Genomic DNA, 13210 nt, shown 5'->3' on the forward strand with positions numbered 1-13210 from the left:
CTCTTTCTCTTTACTCACTCATTGACTCATTTGTTAGTTTACTCATTCAATAGATTATATTGGAGCATGTATTATTTATTTATTTATTTATTTATTCATTTATTTTTATTGGATAATTTGTGCATAAAATCCCAGATTCCCATATACCACCCTGTTATCAACACCTTGCACCAATGTGACACATTTGCTACAATTGCTGTATATGCCACTGTATAACTGTACTATCAACTAAAGTCCTCAGTTTAACTCAAAGTTCATTGCATTCTAATGTTTCAGGGGAAAATAAGGGAATGACACTTTCCAGCCATAGAATTCCAAAGTTTTTAAGGTGCTTATGGGGAATTATGACTTTCTGTGGGCCTGGTTAATAAAAGGGGGCTGAATGTAAAACTGGTTATTGAACTGGAAAATTTTTTGAATAAGTGACATTTCTGTGGATGTGTAAGTATGCACTGAAGTTACCCAGGCAAAGGAGTTGGGGGTGGGAGGTGGCATGCCCAGTAGGTGGAGAAGGAGCTTCAAAGGCCCTGGGGCTGGAAGGAGTTTGAGGAACTGAGAAAGGGTGGCTGATGTGTCAGTGTGGGGGATGTGTTAGAAAGTTTGGCAGGGACCAGGGTTCACGGGGCTAGCTCATTCTTCTAGTTTTGAGTGGACTGTAGCTGTGAGCAATTGAAGAACAGGAGGAGGGTGATGCTTGCAATGGAGATACCACAAGTGTTAATTAGCTGGAAGTCTGCAGATAGCAATGTTGCCTGCACAGATAAATGAGTAACCTGGAAATGAGAAGAGAGATAAGATTTGAGGTGTTATGCAGGGAAAGGAGACAGACCTGCTGCTTTTAGTGGGGGACAACCTTGAGTCCGAGACCAACGCAAGGAGAAGAAGAGTAAAAAATGTTCATGATTATCCGTTGCATTTTGGTGGCACTTTATAAAGAGCTTCCTCATGCCTTCCCATCTAACCAGTGGCTGCTTCTGGCCAAAAATTTTGGGATTATCCTTGATTCCTTCCTTTCCTTCAAAATTCATATCCAACCCATTGGCAAATTACATGGGCATTACTTTCAAACTAAAATCCAGAATCTCATCCTATCCATGGCTCCCACTTGGGTTGCTTCAACCATCATCATTTGCCCGGGCCACTGCAGTAGCCTCATACCTGGTCATACTTCTTCCACTCTCGTTTATTCTTCACCCAGTGGTCAGAAGAAGGCTGTTAACATCTTAGACATTCTATGACCCTTCTCTTCTGAAAAGCCTCCATGGGTCCCATCTCTACCCGTTAAAATGCCAAAGTCTTCTGTGGTCTACCAGACTCTGTATGGGATATGAGTCTCCTCCCTTTCCTCATCTCCTCCCGCTCTTTGCTCTCTCACTCTGCTTCAACACCAGCCTCCTTGTCATTTGTGAAATTGCCAGGCACAATCCTGCCTCAGGGCCTTTGCACCCACAGTTCCCTCTGCCTGGAATGCTTCTCCCCACATATCTGCACAGATCGCTCCCTCACTTACTTCAGGTCATTGCTCAAATGTCATCTCCTCAGTGAGGCTCTCCCTGCCTGTGTTTTTCAAAATTGCACTTCGTTCCACTGCACTTTCCCCCAACTGCTTCCATCACCTTCCCTACCACATTTTCTCCATAAATTTGGTCATAATATTTTACTGCTTTATTAGCTTCCCCAACCCTCCCCCATTAGAATGAAAGCTCTGCAATGGCAGATAATTCCACTGATCCCATGAGTTTTTATTGAGCATCTGCTGTGTCCAGCCACTTTTCTAAGCTTTGAAGACACAGCAGTGAACAAGACAGACACACATCCCTGCCTTCACGGAGCTCACAGTCCATTGGGGATGATAGATTTTCTGTAATTAATTATAAAATCTTTACATAGACTTATCTTGGAAATTGCCTGTAACTTTATTCCATTTTCAACCAGACCTACTTTCTAACATGTAGCAGCTAAAAGCAGACACTTTGGATTTAAACAGGCCTGCCTCTTCCACTTGCCATCTGTCCTTTCTTGAGGAAGTCACTTAACTTCTCTGAGCTTTAGTTTCTTCATCTGTATAATTGGAATTGCAGCAGTTTCCTATTGTTTCTATAAGTTATCATAAAGTTAGTGGCTTAAAATAACATAAAAATTTTTTCAAGGTGTTTTTTTAAAATAAATTAATTTTACTTATCAAATAAAGAACATTCCCAAATAAAACAAAGAAAAGCAATGGGAAATACAGATATCCTGAAATAACTTCATTCCTTCCAATATGAGCCTACCATATCAAATGGAAATAAATGAATGATAGTCACACTTGAGCATTCCCATATCATTAATGTCACTCTCGACATCTTGTGTGTTCTTATTAGATTATGGTTTCCCTTTCACTAGCTGCTGCCTATCACTAGGTCCCCTATATTCTACACTGCAAGACACTTATTTTACATTTTTCATAGAGTTCAGACTAGTGGTAACATGCAATATCTCTTCTTTTGTGTTTGGCTTATTTCACTCAGCATTATGTCTTCAAGATTCATCCATATCATCATATGTTTCACCTCATTATTTCTTACTGCTGCATAGTATTCCATTGTGTGTATATACCTCATTTCGTTATCCACTCATCTAAAGAAGTACATTTAGGTTGTTTCCATTTATTGGCAATTGTGAGCAATCCCACTATGAAGAGTGGTGTAGAAATATCTGTTCATTTCACTGCTTTTATATACTTTGTGTATATACCAAGACATGAAATTGCTGAATCACAGGGTAACTCAATATCAAGTTTTCTGAGGAACTGCAAAACTGTCTTCCAGAGTGCCTAAACAATGATACAGCCTAACCAGCAATGAATAAGAGTTCCAATATCTCCACTTCCTACCAGCATTTGTCATTTTCTGTTTTTTTTTTTTAAGGGTAGCCATTATTTTTGGTGTGAGATGATACCTCATTGTGGTCTTGATTTTCATCACCCTAATAGCTAGCAAAGATGAACATTTTTCATGTGATTTTAGCCATTTGTATTTCCTCTTCAAAGAAATATATTTTCATACATTTTTCCCATTTTATAATTGGGCTGTTTGTACTATGGTCTTTGAGTTGTAGGATTTCTTTATATATACATATGATATCAGTCTCTTATCAAATACGTTTCCAAATATTTCCTCCCATTGAGTTGGCTGCCTCTTTACATTTTTGACACATTTCTTGAGTGTCCTTTGTGTGTTCCTATTAGATTATGAAGATTTTAATTCTGAGGAGTTCCTATTTATTTTTTCTTTCATTGCTTGTGCTTTAGGTGTAAGGTCTAAGAAGCGAACTCCTAATATTAAGTCTTGAGGATGTTTCCCTATATTATCTCAGGAATTTTATGGTACTGTCTCTTGAGATCTTTGATCCATGTTGAATTAATTTTTGTATAGTGTGTGAGGTAGGGTTTCTCTTTCATTCTTTTGGATATAGATTTCCAATTCTCCCAAACCCATTTGTTGAAGAGGCGGTTATGCCCCAATTCAGCAGATTTCGGGGTCTTATCAAAAATTAGGCAACCATAGATCTGGGAGTCTGTGTCTGAAATCTCAGTTCAATTCCATTGATCAGGCTGTCTATCTTTGTGCCAAACCAAGCTGTTTGGACTACTGTGGCCTTATAGTAGACTTCTAAGTCAGGCAGCAGAAGTCCTCCCACTTCATTTTTCTTTTTCAGAATGTTTTCAGTAATTCAAGGCATCTTTTCCTTCCAAATAATTTGATGACTAGCTTTTCCAAGTCTGTGTATAAATTGTTGGAATCCTGATGGGAACTGCATAGAATATATAGATCAGTTTAAATAGGATTTGCATTTTAATGACATTTAATCTTCCTGTTCATGAAAATGGAATATCTCTCCATCTCTTCAGGTCCACTTTTTTTTCTTCTAGGAAAGCTGTAAGATTTTCTGTGTAGAGGTCTTATTTATGCTTCCTTAACTTTATTCCTAGGTACCTATATTTTTTATTTGCTAATGAGAATTGGCTCTCTTTCTTGAGTGTCTCTTTAGTTAGGTCTTTTCTACTGTATAGGAACATTATTGGCTTATGTGCATTAATCTTTTTTTAATTTAAGAAATTTTATTTTGAAATAAATTCGAACTTGCAGGAACAGTTGCAAAAACAGTACAAACCCCATACATAGAACTCCAGCATAACCCTCCCCCCCTCCCCCGATACCCCAATCCACCACCTTTAACATCCTGTCCCACCACCATTTCTTTCTTTCCCTCCCTCTCTCCCTCCTTCCCTCCCTCCCTATCAACCATCATCTATTGCTCTGGCCTCTGAACATACGAGAGCAAGATACACATATCTTTGACCAAATGATATAATTCACATACACCTTTCCCATGGACAAGAACAACTTTTATGCAATCTCATTAAGCATAGCTAAGAAGTTCAAGAAATTCAACATTGATTAAAAGCTTACATCCTATATTTCCTTTTTTTTTCTTATGTCCCATCTGTGTCCCTTTGAGCCTCCTCTCCTCCATCCTCAGATCCCATCCAGGATCATCCTTGGCATTTAATTGTCATCTATTTAGACTGTCTTTTTTTTTTTCAATTGTGGAAACATATATACAGCCTAAATCTTCCCATTCCACCCCCTCCCTAACATTCAATTAGTGGGATTAATCACATTTAGAATGTTGCAATGCTATCACCTTCCCACCATCCATTTCTAGAAGTTTCCCTTCACCCCAAACAGAAACCCTACACTCATTTCTTAACTACCCATTGCCCCTTCCCCCACTTCTCATAACTGATACTCTACTTTTTATCTCTATGGTCATATTCTCTGATACTTTCTTTGTGTTTATCATGGGACTTAAATTTAACACCTTAAATCTATAACAATCTTGTCTTTTCTTTGATACCAACTTAACTTCAATATGTCACATAAACTATGTTCCTATACTCTATCGTTCCCCCATCTTTATGTAGTTCTTGTCAAAAATTACCTATTTTACATTGAGTCCAAAACCACTGATTTATCATTACAGTTTATGTATTTTAGATCCTGTGGGAAGTAAATAGTGGAGGTACAAATCAAAAATACAGTAGTATTGGTATTTATATTTACCATGTGATCTTTACTTTATCTTTATTTCTTCATGTAGTTTCAGTCAGTTGTTTAGTGTCCCTTCCTTTCAGCCTGCACAACTCCCTTCAGCATTTCTTATAGGACTGATCTACTGGTGATGAAGTCCCTCAGCTTTTGATTATCTGGGAATGTTTTCATCTCCCCCTCATTTTTACCCTCCAAGTCTCTGATGGTTATTGACTTCTATTTATATTCCATTGTGATCAGAGAATGTGCTTTGAACAAATTCATTTTTTTTAAATTTATTGAGGCTTGTTTTTATGTCCCAGCATACAGTCCATTCTGGAGAAAGATCTGTGATCACTAGAGAAGAATGTGTGTCCCAGTGACTTGGCATATAATAGTCTATATATGTCTGTTAAAATTCTCTATATCTCTCTCTCCATTTTTTGTTTCTCTGTTGGTAGGGCTCCCTTTAGTATCTGAAGTAGGGCAGGTCTTTTACTAGCAAAATCTCTCAGCATTTGTTTGTCTGTGAAAAATTTAAGCTCTCCCTCAAATTTGAAGGAGAGTTTTGATGGATAAAGTATTCTTGGTTGGAAATTTTTCTCTCTCAGAATTTTAAATATGTCATGCCACTGCCTTCTCGCCTCCATGGTGGCCACTGAGTAGTCACTACTTAGTCTTATGTTGTTTCCTTTAAATGTGGTGAATTGCTTTTCTCTTGCTGATTTCAGAACTTGCTCCTTCTCTTCAGTATTTGACAGTCTGATCAGAATATGTCTTGGAGTGGGTTCATTTGGATTTATTCTATTTGGAGTTCGCTGGACAGTTATGCTTTATGTATTTATGTTGTGTAGAAGGTTTGGGAAGTTTTCCCCAACAATTTCTTTGAATACTCTTTCTAGACCTTTACCCTTCTCTTCCACTTCTGGGACACCAGTGAGTCTTAAATTTGGATGTTTTATTTTATCTATCATATCCCTGAGATCCATTTCAATTTTTTTTATTTTTTTCTCCATTCTTTCTTTTGTTCTTTCATTTTCTGTTCTGTGGTCCTCAAGAAGGCTGAGTTGTTGTTCAACTTCCTCTAATCTTGTATTATGAGTATCCAGTGTCTTTTTAATTTGGCCTACAGTTTCTTTAATTTCCATGAGATCTATTTTTTTATTTACTCTTGCAATTTCTTCTTTATGCTCTTCTAGGGTCTTCTTTATGTCCTTTATATCATGTGCCATGCTCTTCTTCATGTCCTTTATATCCTGTGCCATGCTCTCATTGCCTGTCTGTAGTTCTTTAATTGTGCCAAGTACTGTGTGCTTTCTGATCTTTTGATTTGGGTGTTTGGGTTTGGGTTCTCCATATCATCTGGTTTTATCATGTGCTTTAAGATTTTCTGTTGTTTTTGGCCTCTTGGCATTTGCTTTACTTGCTCTCTAATTTGTCAGAACTGCAGCTTGGTGGCATACACTTTAACCAGCAGATGGCATCTGTGATTCACCTATTCCCCTCAAGTCAGTTCTCCCCAGCTTTGTTTTTGTGGTGTTTGGGGATCTGATTCTTGTGGGGTTCAATTGGTGCACTAAATTTGGGTGTGTTGTTGGTGCTGTCCACCCTGAATGAGGGGCATGTGTCTGAGCAGTCAGGGAGGGAGAGCAACATTAGTAATCAAACCTCCCAGGTGTTCCTGGAGATTTAAAGCTGTTGCAAGAGTTTAAGCCTTCATTTCAGTCTTGCCACAGATTGTCTCTGCCACTGACCCACAAGTCCTTGGTATTGGCCTAGGTTCCCTGGGATTTCCAAGTGGGTCCCCCTTCCCTGATGTGCTCTTCCAGGACCTCTGCTGAGGGAGGGCTGCACCATGTCACAGGTGTGCACCAGCCTCCAGGGAAGCCCTGGGTCCCCGGGCCATGCAGGGGCATTCCCAGCCTGCTTCAAAGGTGGTTGAATGGGACGTTTTAACTTCCCCCTTTTCACACAGCTCCACCCTCCCAGCTCTGGGACAATTGGCCGTGGGTGTATTGAAGGCCACTGTCCACAGCTGATATTGTGGCATGTGCACAGCGCTGTGGGAAAGACTCCCCATCACACTGGGTTTCTTGGCGTGGCTCTGGGCTGTGGGTCCAGCCCTGGACAGGATTGTCCCCAGCCTGCCGTGAGATGGCTGCAAGTGGTGCAGTTTTTTCTCCTTTTGGCTCCCCTTTGCTCTCCTCACCCTGAAACAATCAGCAGTGGGTGTGGAAGGGGTATCCTTCATGCCAGACAGCAAGGAGTTAGCCCAGCCCACTCCCACCATGCTTCACTGTGTGGCTCTCCCCATTGTATCTGCAGCTGCTCCTGGGCTTTTTGTTTTGTTTTGTTTTTAAAGAACTAGTCTGTCTCCAAACGCCAACCCACTGTTTCCCCACACCGCAGCATGGCTGAGGGACTTTCAGCTGACTCACTCACTTGTTTCAGAATGCTGACTCCTGGTTTCACCAAATGCATGGTTCCTGTAGATTTAGCAGACTTTGTCTGGCTGGTGCTACACTGGAACTGGTGTTCTGGGTCACTTTCTGGTTTTTATCTAGTATTTTTCATGGAGGTGTTTTTTGCCCTGTCTCACCTAGCCACCATCTTAGGTTCTCCATGTGCATTAATCTTATATTCTACCATTGCCTGAATTTTTGATTAGCTCAATCCATTTCTCAGGGTTTTCCAAATTATAAGATCATAACATCAGCAAATAATGAGAGTTTTTCTTCTTCCTTTCCAAATTGGATGCATTTCATTTTTTTGTTTTGCTGAATTGATCTGGCTAGAACTTTGATCACAATGTTGAATTATAGTGGTGACAGCAGGCATTCTTGTCTCATCCCTGATCTTAGAGGGAAGGCTTTCAGTCTCTCCATTGAGTACTATATTGGCTGTGGGTTATTCATATATGGCCTTTATCATATTGATGAAGTTTCCTTTAATTCCTAGTTTTTGAAGTGTTTTTATCAATAAGGAATGCGAGATTTTGTCCAATGCTTTTTCAGCATATATTGAGATGACCTTTTGATTTTTCCCTTCTGGTTTGTTAATGTGTTATATTACATTGATTTTCTTATGTTGCATGTCTGGGATGAACCCCACTTGGTAAGGTGTATAATTTTTAATGTGTCCTTGAATTCTATTTGCAAGTATTTTGTTGAGAATTTTTGCATATATATTCATTAGGGAGACTGGCCTACAGTTTTCCTTTCTTGTGGCATCTTTATCTAGTTTTGGAATTGGAGTTATTTTGGCTTCATAAAATTAGTGAGGTTGTGTTCCATTTTCCTTCAATGTTTTGAAAGAGTTTAATGGTGTCAATTCTTTTTGGAGAGTTTGGTAGATTTCCCCTGTGAAGCCATCTGGCCCTGGGGTTTTATTTTTAGGAAGTTTTTAAATAACTGATTGGATCACTTTGCTTGTATTGGTTTGTTCAGGTCTTCTATTTCTCCTCTGTTCAGTCTAATTTGTTGTTGTGTGTCCAGGAAATTACCCATTTCCTCTAAATTATCTATTTTCTTAGCAGAGAGTTGTTCATAGTGTCCTCTTATGTTGTTTTTTTAATTCTTCAGGATCCATAGTAATATCCCCCCCTCTCATTTATTCTTTTTTAAATTTATTTGGGACATCTATCTTTTTGACTTTATCAGTCTAGCTCTGGGTTTGTCGATCTTGTTGATCTTCTCTAAGATACAACTTTTGGTTTATTTATTCTCTCTATTGTTTATGTTTTCCGTATCATTTACTTCTGCCTTCATCCTTGTACTTCTTTAGGTACTACTTGCTTTAGGGTGAGTTTGCTGATCATTTTCTACCTTCTTCATCTTTTCCATTAGTTCTTTGATTTTAGCTCTTTCTTCCTTTTTTATGTATGCATTTAGAGCTATAAATTTTCCCCTAAAACCACCTTTGCTGTATCCCATAAGTTTTGGTTTGTTGTATTGTCATTTTTATTTGTCTCTAGATAATTAGCAATTACTCTTGCAATTTCTTCTTTGACCCACTGATTATTTGACCAGATATTCATGAGTGTTCTGGATCTTTGATAGTTATTAACTTCAATTTTCACTCCATTGTGGTCAGAGAATGTGCTTTGAATAATTTCAATATTTTTAAATGCATTGAGGCTTTTTTATGCCCTAGTATCTGATCTATTCTGGAGAAAGTTCCATGAGGACTAGCAAAGAATGTATATCCCAGTAAGGTAATTTGGGTTATGCTGTACTATATATGTCTATATAGTATATACTATATATGTCTGTTAAGTCTAATTCTTTTATCACATTGCTTTGGCTCTCAATTTCCTTATTTGTCTTCTGTCTGAATGATCTCTCTATAGGAGAGAGTCTCATATTGAAGTCTCCCATACTTGTTGTGGGAACATCTGCTGCTCCCTTAAATTTTGCCAATGTTTGTCCTATGTAAGTTGAAGCACCCTGATTGTATGCATAAACATTCATGATTTTTACTTTTGATTGTGAATTGCTCCTTTTATTGCATTATTTATTAATGGTGCCCTTCTTTTTCTCTTATCACATCCTTTGATTTAAAATCTTTTTATCTGAAATTAGTAATGGTATCCCTGCTTTCTTTTGCCTGTAGCTTGCATGGAATTTTTTTTCCAGGCTTTCATTTTCAATTTCTTTCTGTTGCAAGGTCTAAGATGAGTCTATTTTAAAGAACATATTGACAGTTCATATTTTTAATCCATTCTGCCAATCTGTATCTTAATTTGGGAATTTAATCTATTCATATTCAATGCATTACTGTGAAGGCAGTTCTTGAATCAGCCATCTTATTCTTTGGTTTTTATTTGTCAGATCTATTTTTCCCTCTCTCTCTCTGTTTCCTTTAAGGTACCTTTCCTAAGACTCTTCAGTTCTGTGCCCTTCTACAAACTTCTCTCTCCTTTCTTTTTTTCTCAAAAATTAACTTACAGCTCTGGAGGTCTGATGTCTGACATGCGTCTCAGTGAGCTAAAATCAAAGTGTCAGCAGGAATGTTGTTAGGAAGAGTCTGTTTTCCTGTCTAGAGGCTGCCTGCTTTCTTTTGCTCATGGTTTTCCAATCTATTTCAAAGCCATCAATGACGGTTTGTGTCTGTCTCACAGTTCATCTATCTAACACTGACTCTCCTGCATGCTTCAGTCATTTATGAGGAACCCTGGCATTACATTGAGCCCACCTAATTCTCCTAGATAATTGGCTTATCTCAAGATCAACTTTAATTCCATCTGCAAGCTTAATTTCCCTTGGCCATGATTACTGACAGATTCTGGGAATTAGGATGTGGGCATATCTGAGGACCATTAGTCTGCCCCCTGCAAGGATGATATTTCACAGTGGACTTCTTTTCTCACACCTAGGGGTCTGGCCTTGTCCTCATGGAGCTCACAGTTGTGTGGTGGAGATGGCCACTACAAGCCAGTTACCCAAATAATCATAGTGAGTTATGGGAGAGTGAGTGGAGGCTTCCTGGAGGAAGTGGCATTTAAGTAAGAACTGAAGAAATGGTAGGAGCTAGCCAGGCTAACCAGAGGCAAGGGAGAACAGCATGTGCAAAGGTCCTGTGGAGGAAAGAATAGAAAGGGAGTCTGACATGAGTTGAGGCTGAAAGATGTGATTGGGCCGGGTCATTGGGGGATTTGTGGATCATGTCAAATCCACAGGGCTTGCGTATTTGGGGGCCAAATGGATGTGCAGAGGTAAATAAGTGAAATCACCTGTTCAGGGATAGAGGATTTAGGTTACAGTTTTTTGTATGTCCTTTTGCCAATACCAAAGTTTAATTTCTTTCATTTTTAAAATTGTAGTAGCACACACACACACATATATTTCAAAAGTTCCCATTTAAATTGCTTTGAAGTGTACAATTCAGTAGAATAAGTACACTCACCATCTTGTCTACCATTACTAATATCTTGCTCCAACTTTTCCAACACTTCCAACATATACTCTGTACCCACTGCAATAATTCCCCTTTCTCTTCAACTCTTGGCCCCTATTAACCTATAATCTGCTCTCTGTCTCTATGAATGTATTTACTTTAGGTATTTCATTTAAGCAATGTTATATAATATGTATCTTTCTGTGTTTGTCTTATTTCAAACATCATGATGTCCTCAAGGTTCATCCATGTTGTCACATGTATCAGAACTTCATTACCTTTTAGGATGGAATAATATTGCATTGTGTGTATTTATCACATTTTGTTTATCCAGTTGTTTCAGTCTGCTAAAGCTGTTGGAATGCAAGATACCATAAAGAAGATGACTTTTACCCTGGGGGCTTATTAACTTACTATTTACAGTTGTAAGGCCATGAAAATGTCAAAATTAAGGCCTCAACAGGATGATACCTTCTCTGAAGACCAGCTGCTGGCATCTGGGACACCTCAGTCACATGGGAAGGCACATGGCAGTGTCTGCTGGTCCTTCTCTCCCAGGTTTCATTACTTCAGCTTCTGAGTTCTATTTGGCTTTTCCTCCAAATTTCATCTCTGGGTGTTTCTCTGAATTTCATCTCAGCTTGTGTATGAGTTTTATCCTCTTACAAAGGACTCCAGCCAAATTATCAAGAACAACATTCAATAGGTAGATCACATCTCTATTGAAATAACCTAACCAAAAGGTCCTGCCCATAATTGGTCCACATTCAAAGGAATGGATTAAAAGAAAATGGCCTTTTCTGGGGGTACTTAACAGCTTCAAACTACCACATCAGTTATCTGTTGACAGACACTTCAGTTGCTTCTAACTTTTAGCTATACAATTTTGAATGGTTTAAAAGAAATTGAATGGCAATTGCTGAAACAACAAGGAAATTCATTTTTCTCTCTCTCATCAGTCTCCAACTCATAGGCATTCAAGGTGGGTGGGCAACCCTGCCTGTTACTTCTCTCAGGTTCCCATGTTCTGTCCTTAGCCTCACCTCTCCATCCTTAGCTGTGGGCCTCATCCCCAGGGTGGAGGTGGCTCACTCCCTCTGTCTACATTCTGGTCCATCCAGGAAAAGGTGAAGGAGGAAGTGGAGAGCATGTTCTTTCATTTGAAATGCATGGCCAGGAATTTCACACATCCTTCATGCTCCTTCCAATTGGCAAGTGCTTGGCCACATCTGGTTGCAAGAGAAGCTGGGGAATGCAGTCTTTAACTGAATGACCATGTTTTTAAAATGAAGAAGGGGCATGGATCTGGGGACACAGCTACCATTCCCTGCTTTAAGAGGCACTGCTCAAACTTGAACCCAGGCCTGCTTTGCCCCTGAGCCTGTCCTTTGACTCTTGTATGATTCTGTCTACAGCTTCGATGCAGTTCTAGTGTGGTCCATGGAGTAGCAGCATCAGCATCACCCAGGGGCTTCTTAAAAAGGTAGAATCATGGGCCTCTTCCCATACCTGTTGATCCAGAATCTGATATTCCAAGATTCTCTGGGTGTCCCAGGGAGGCAGATGTTGCTGATTCATAGATCACACATTAAATAGCAAGGGTCTAGATCAGTGCTCCTCAAACTTTCATGTGCACACAAATTGCCTGGGGATCTTCTTAAAGTGCAGATGCTGATTCAGAATATCTGGGGCAGGGCCTGAGATTGTGCATTTCTGTCTAACTCTCAGGCAAGTCTCTAGCAGTTGGTCTTCTGACCACACTTTGAATAGTAAGCTTCAACAATCTTCAATTTGCCTGACTATGCACCTCCATTGTCCTCACTCTCTCAGGCTCATTTCCTTTGCAGGCCCACTCTGAGTATTTAACCTTACCCAAATTCTCCCTTCCACACTGCCCAGGTGTGAATGATTGTGCAGACACCACTGTATGCCCAGCTTATGCAACCTGCACCAACACTTTTGAGTTACTACTGCACCTGAAAACAAGGTTTCCTGTCCAGCAACAGACAAAGGAACTTCGGGGGTCCAGGGGTGGAATGCAAAAGTCAGTTCGTGCCCTTTCACAAATGTTTCACTTTTCATAGCAAAATGAAGTGGAATCTGGCTGTGTAGCAGATAGAGTTACTTCTTTTTATTTTTTCAAATGAGTTTTTTTTTCCTTAAAAGTTTTATTTTGAAATAATTTAAAACTTACAGGACAGTTGCAAAACTATAACAAAACCATACAGCAAACTCCACCA

At 39.3% G+C, this 13210-nt stretch overlaps 1 protein-coding gene across 10 annotated transcripts in view; it reads left to right on the forward strand.

Annotated features, from left to right (window-relative positions):
- Window positions 1-13210, forward strand: part of LOC119525629 (adhesion G protein-coupled receptor E1-like) — a 246041-nt gene that overhangs the window by 125069 nt on the left and 107762 nt on the right. The gene's annotated exons all lie outside the window — the stretch shown is intronic.

Source organism: Choloepus didactylus, assembly GCF_015220235.1.
Source record: "Choloepus didactylus isolate mChoDid1 chromosome 25 unlocalized genomic scaffold, mChoDid1.pri SUPER_25_unloc2, whole genome shotgun sequence".
NCBI lineage: Eukaryota > Metazoa > Chordata > Mammalia > Pilosa > Megalonychidae > Choloepus > Choloepus didactylus.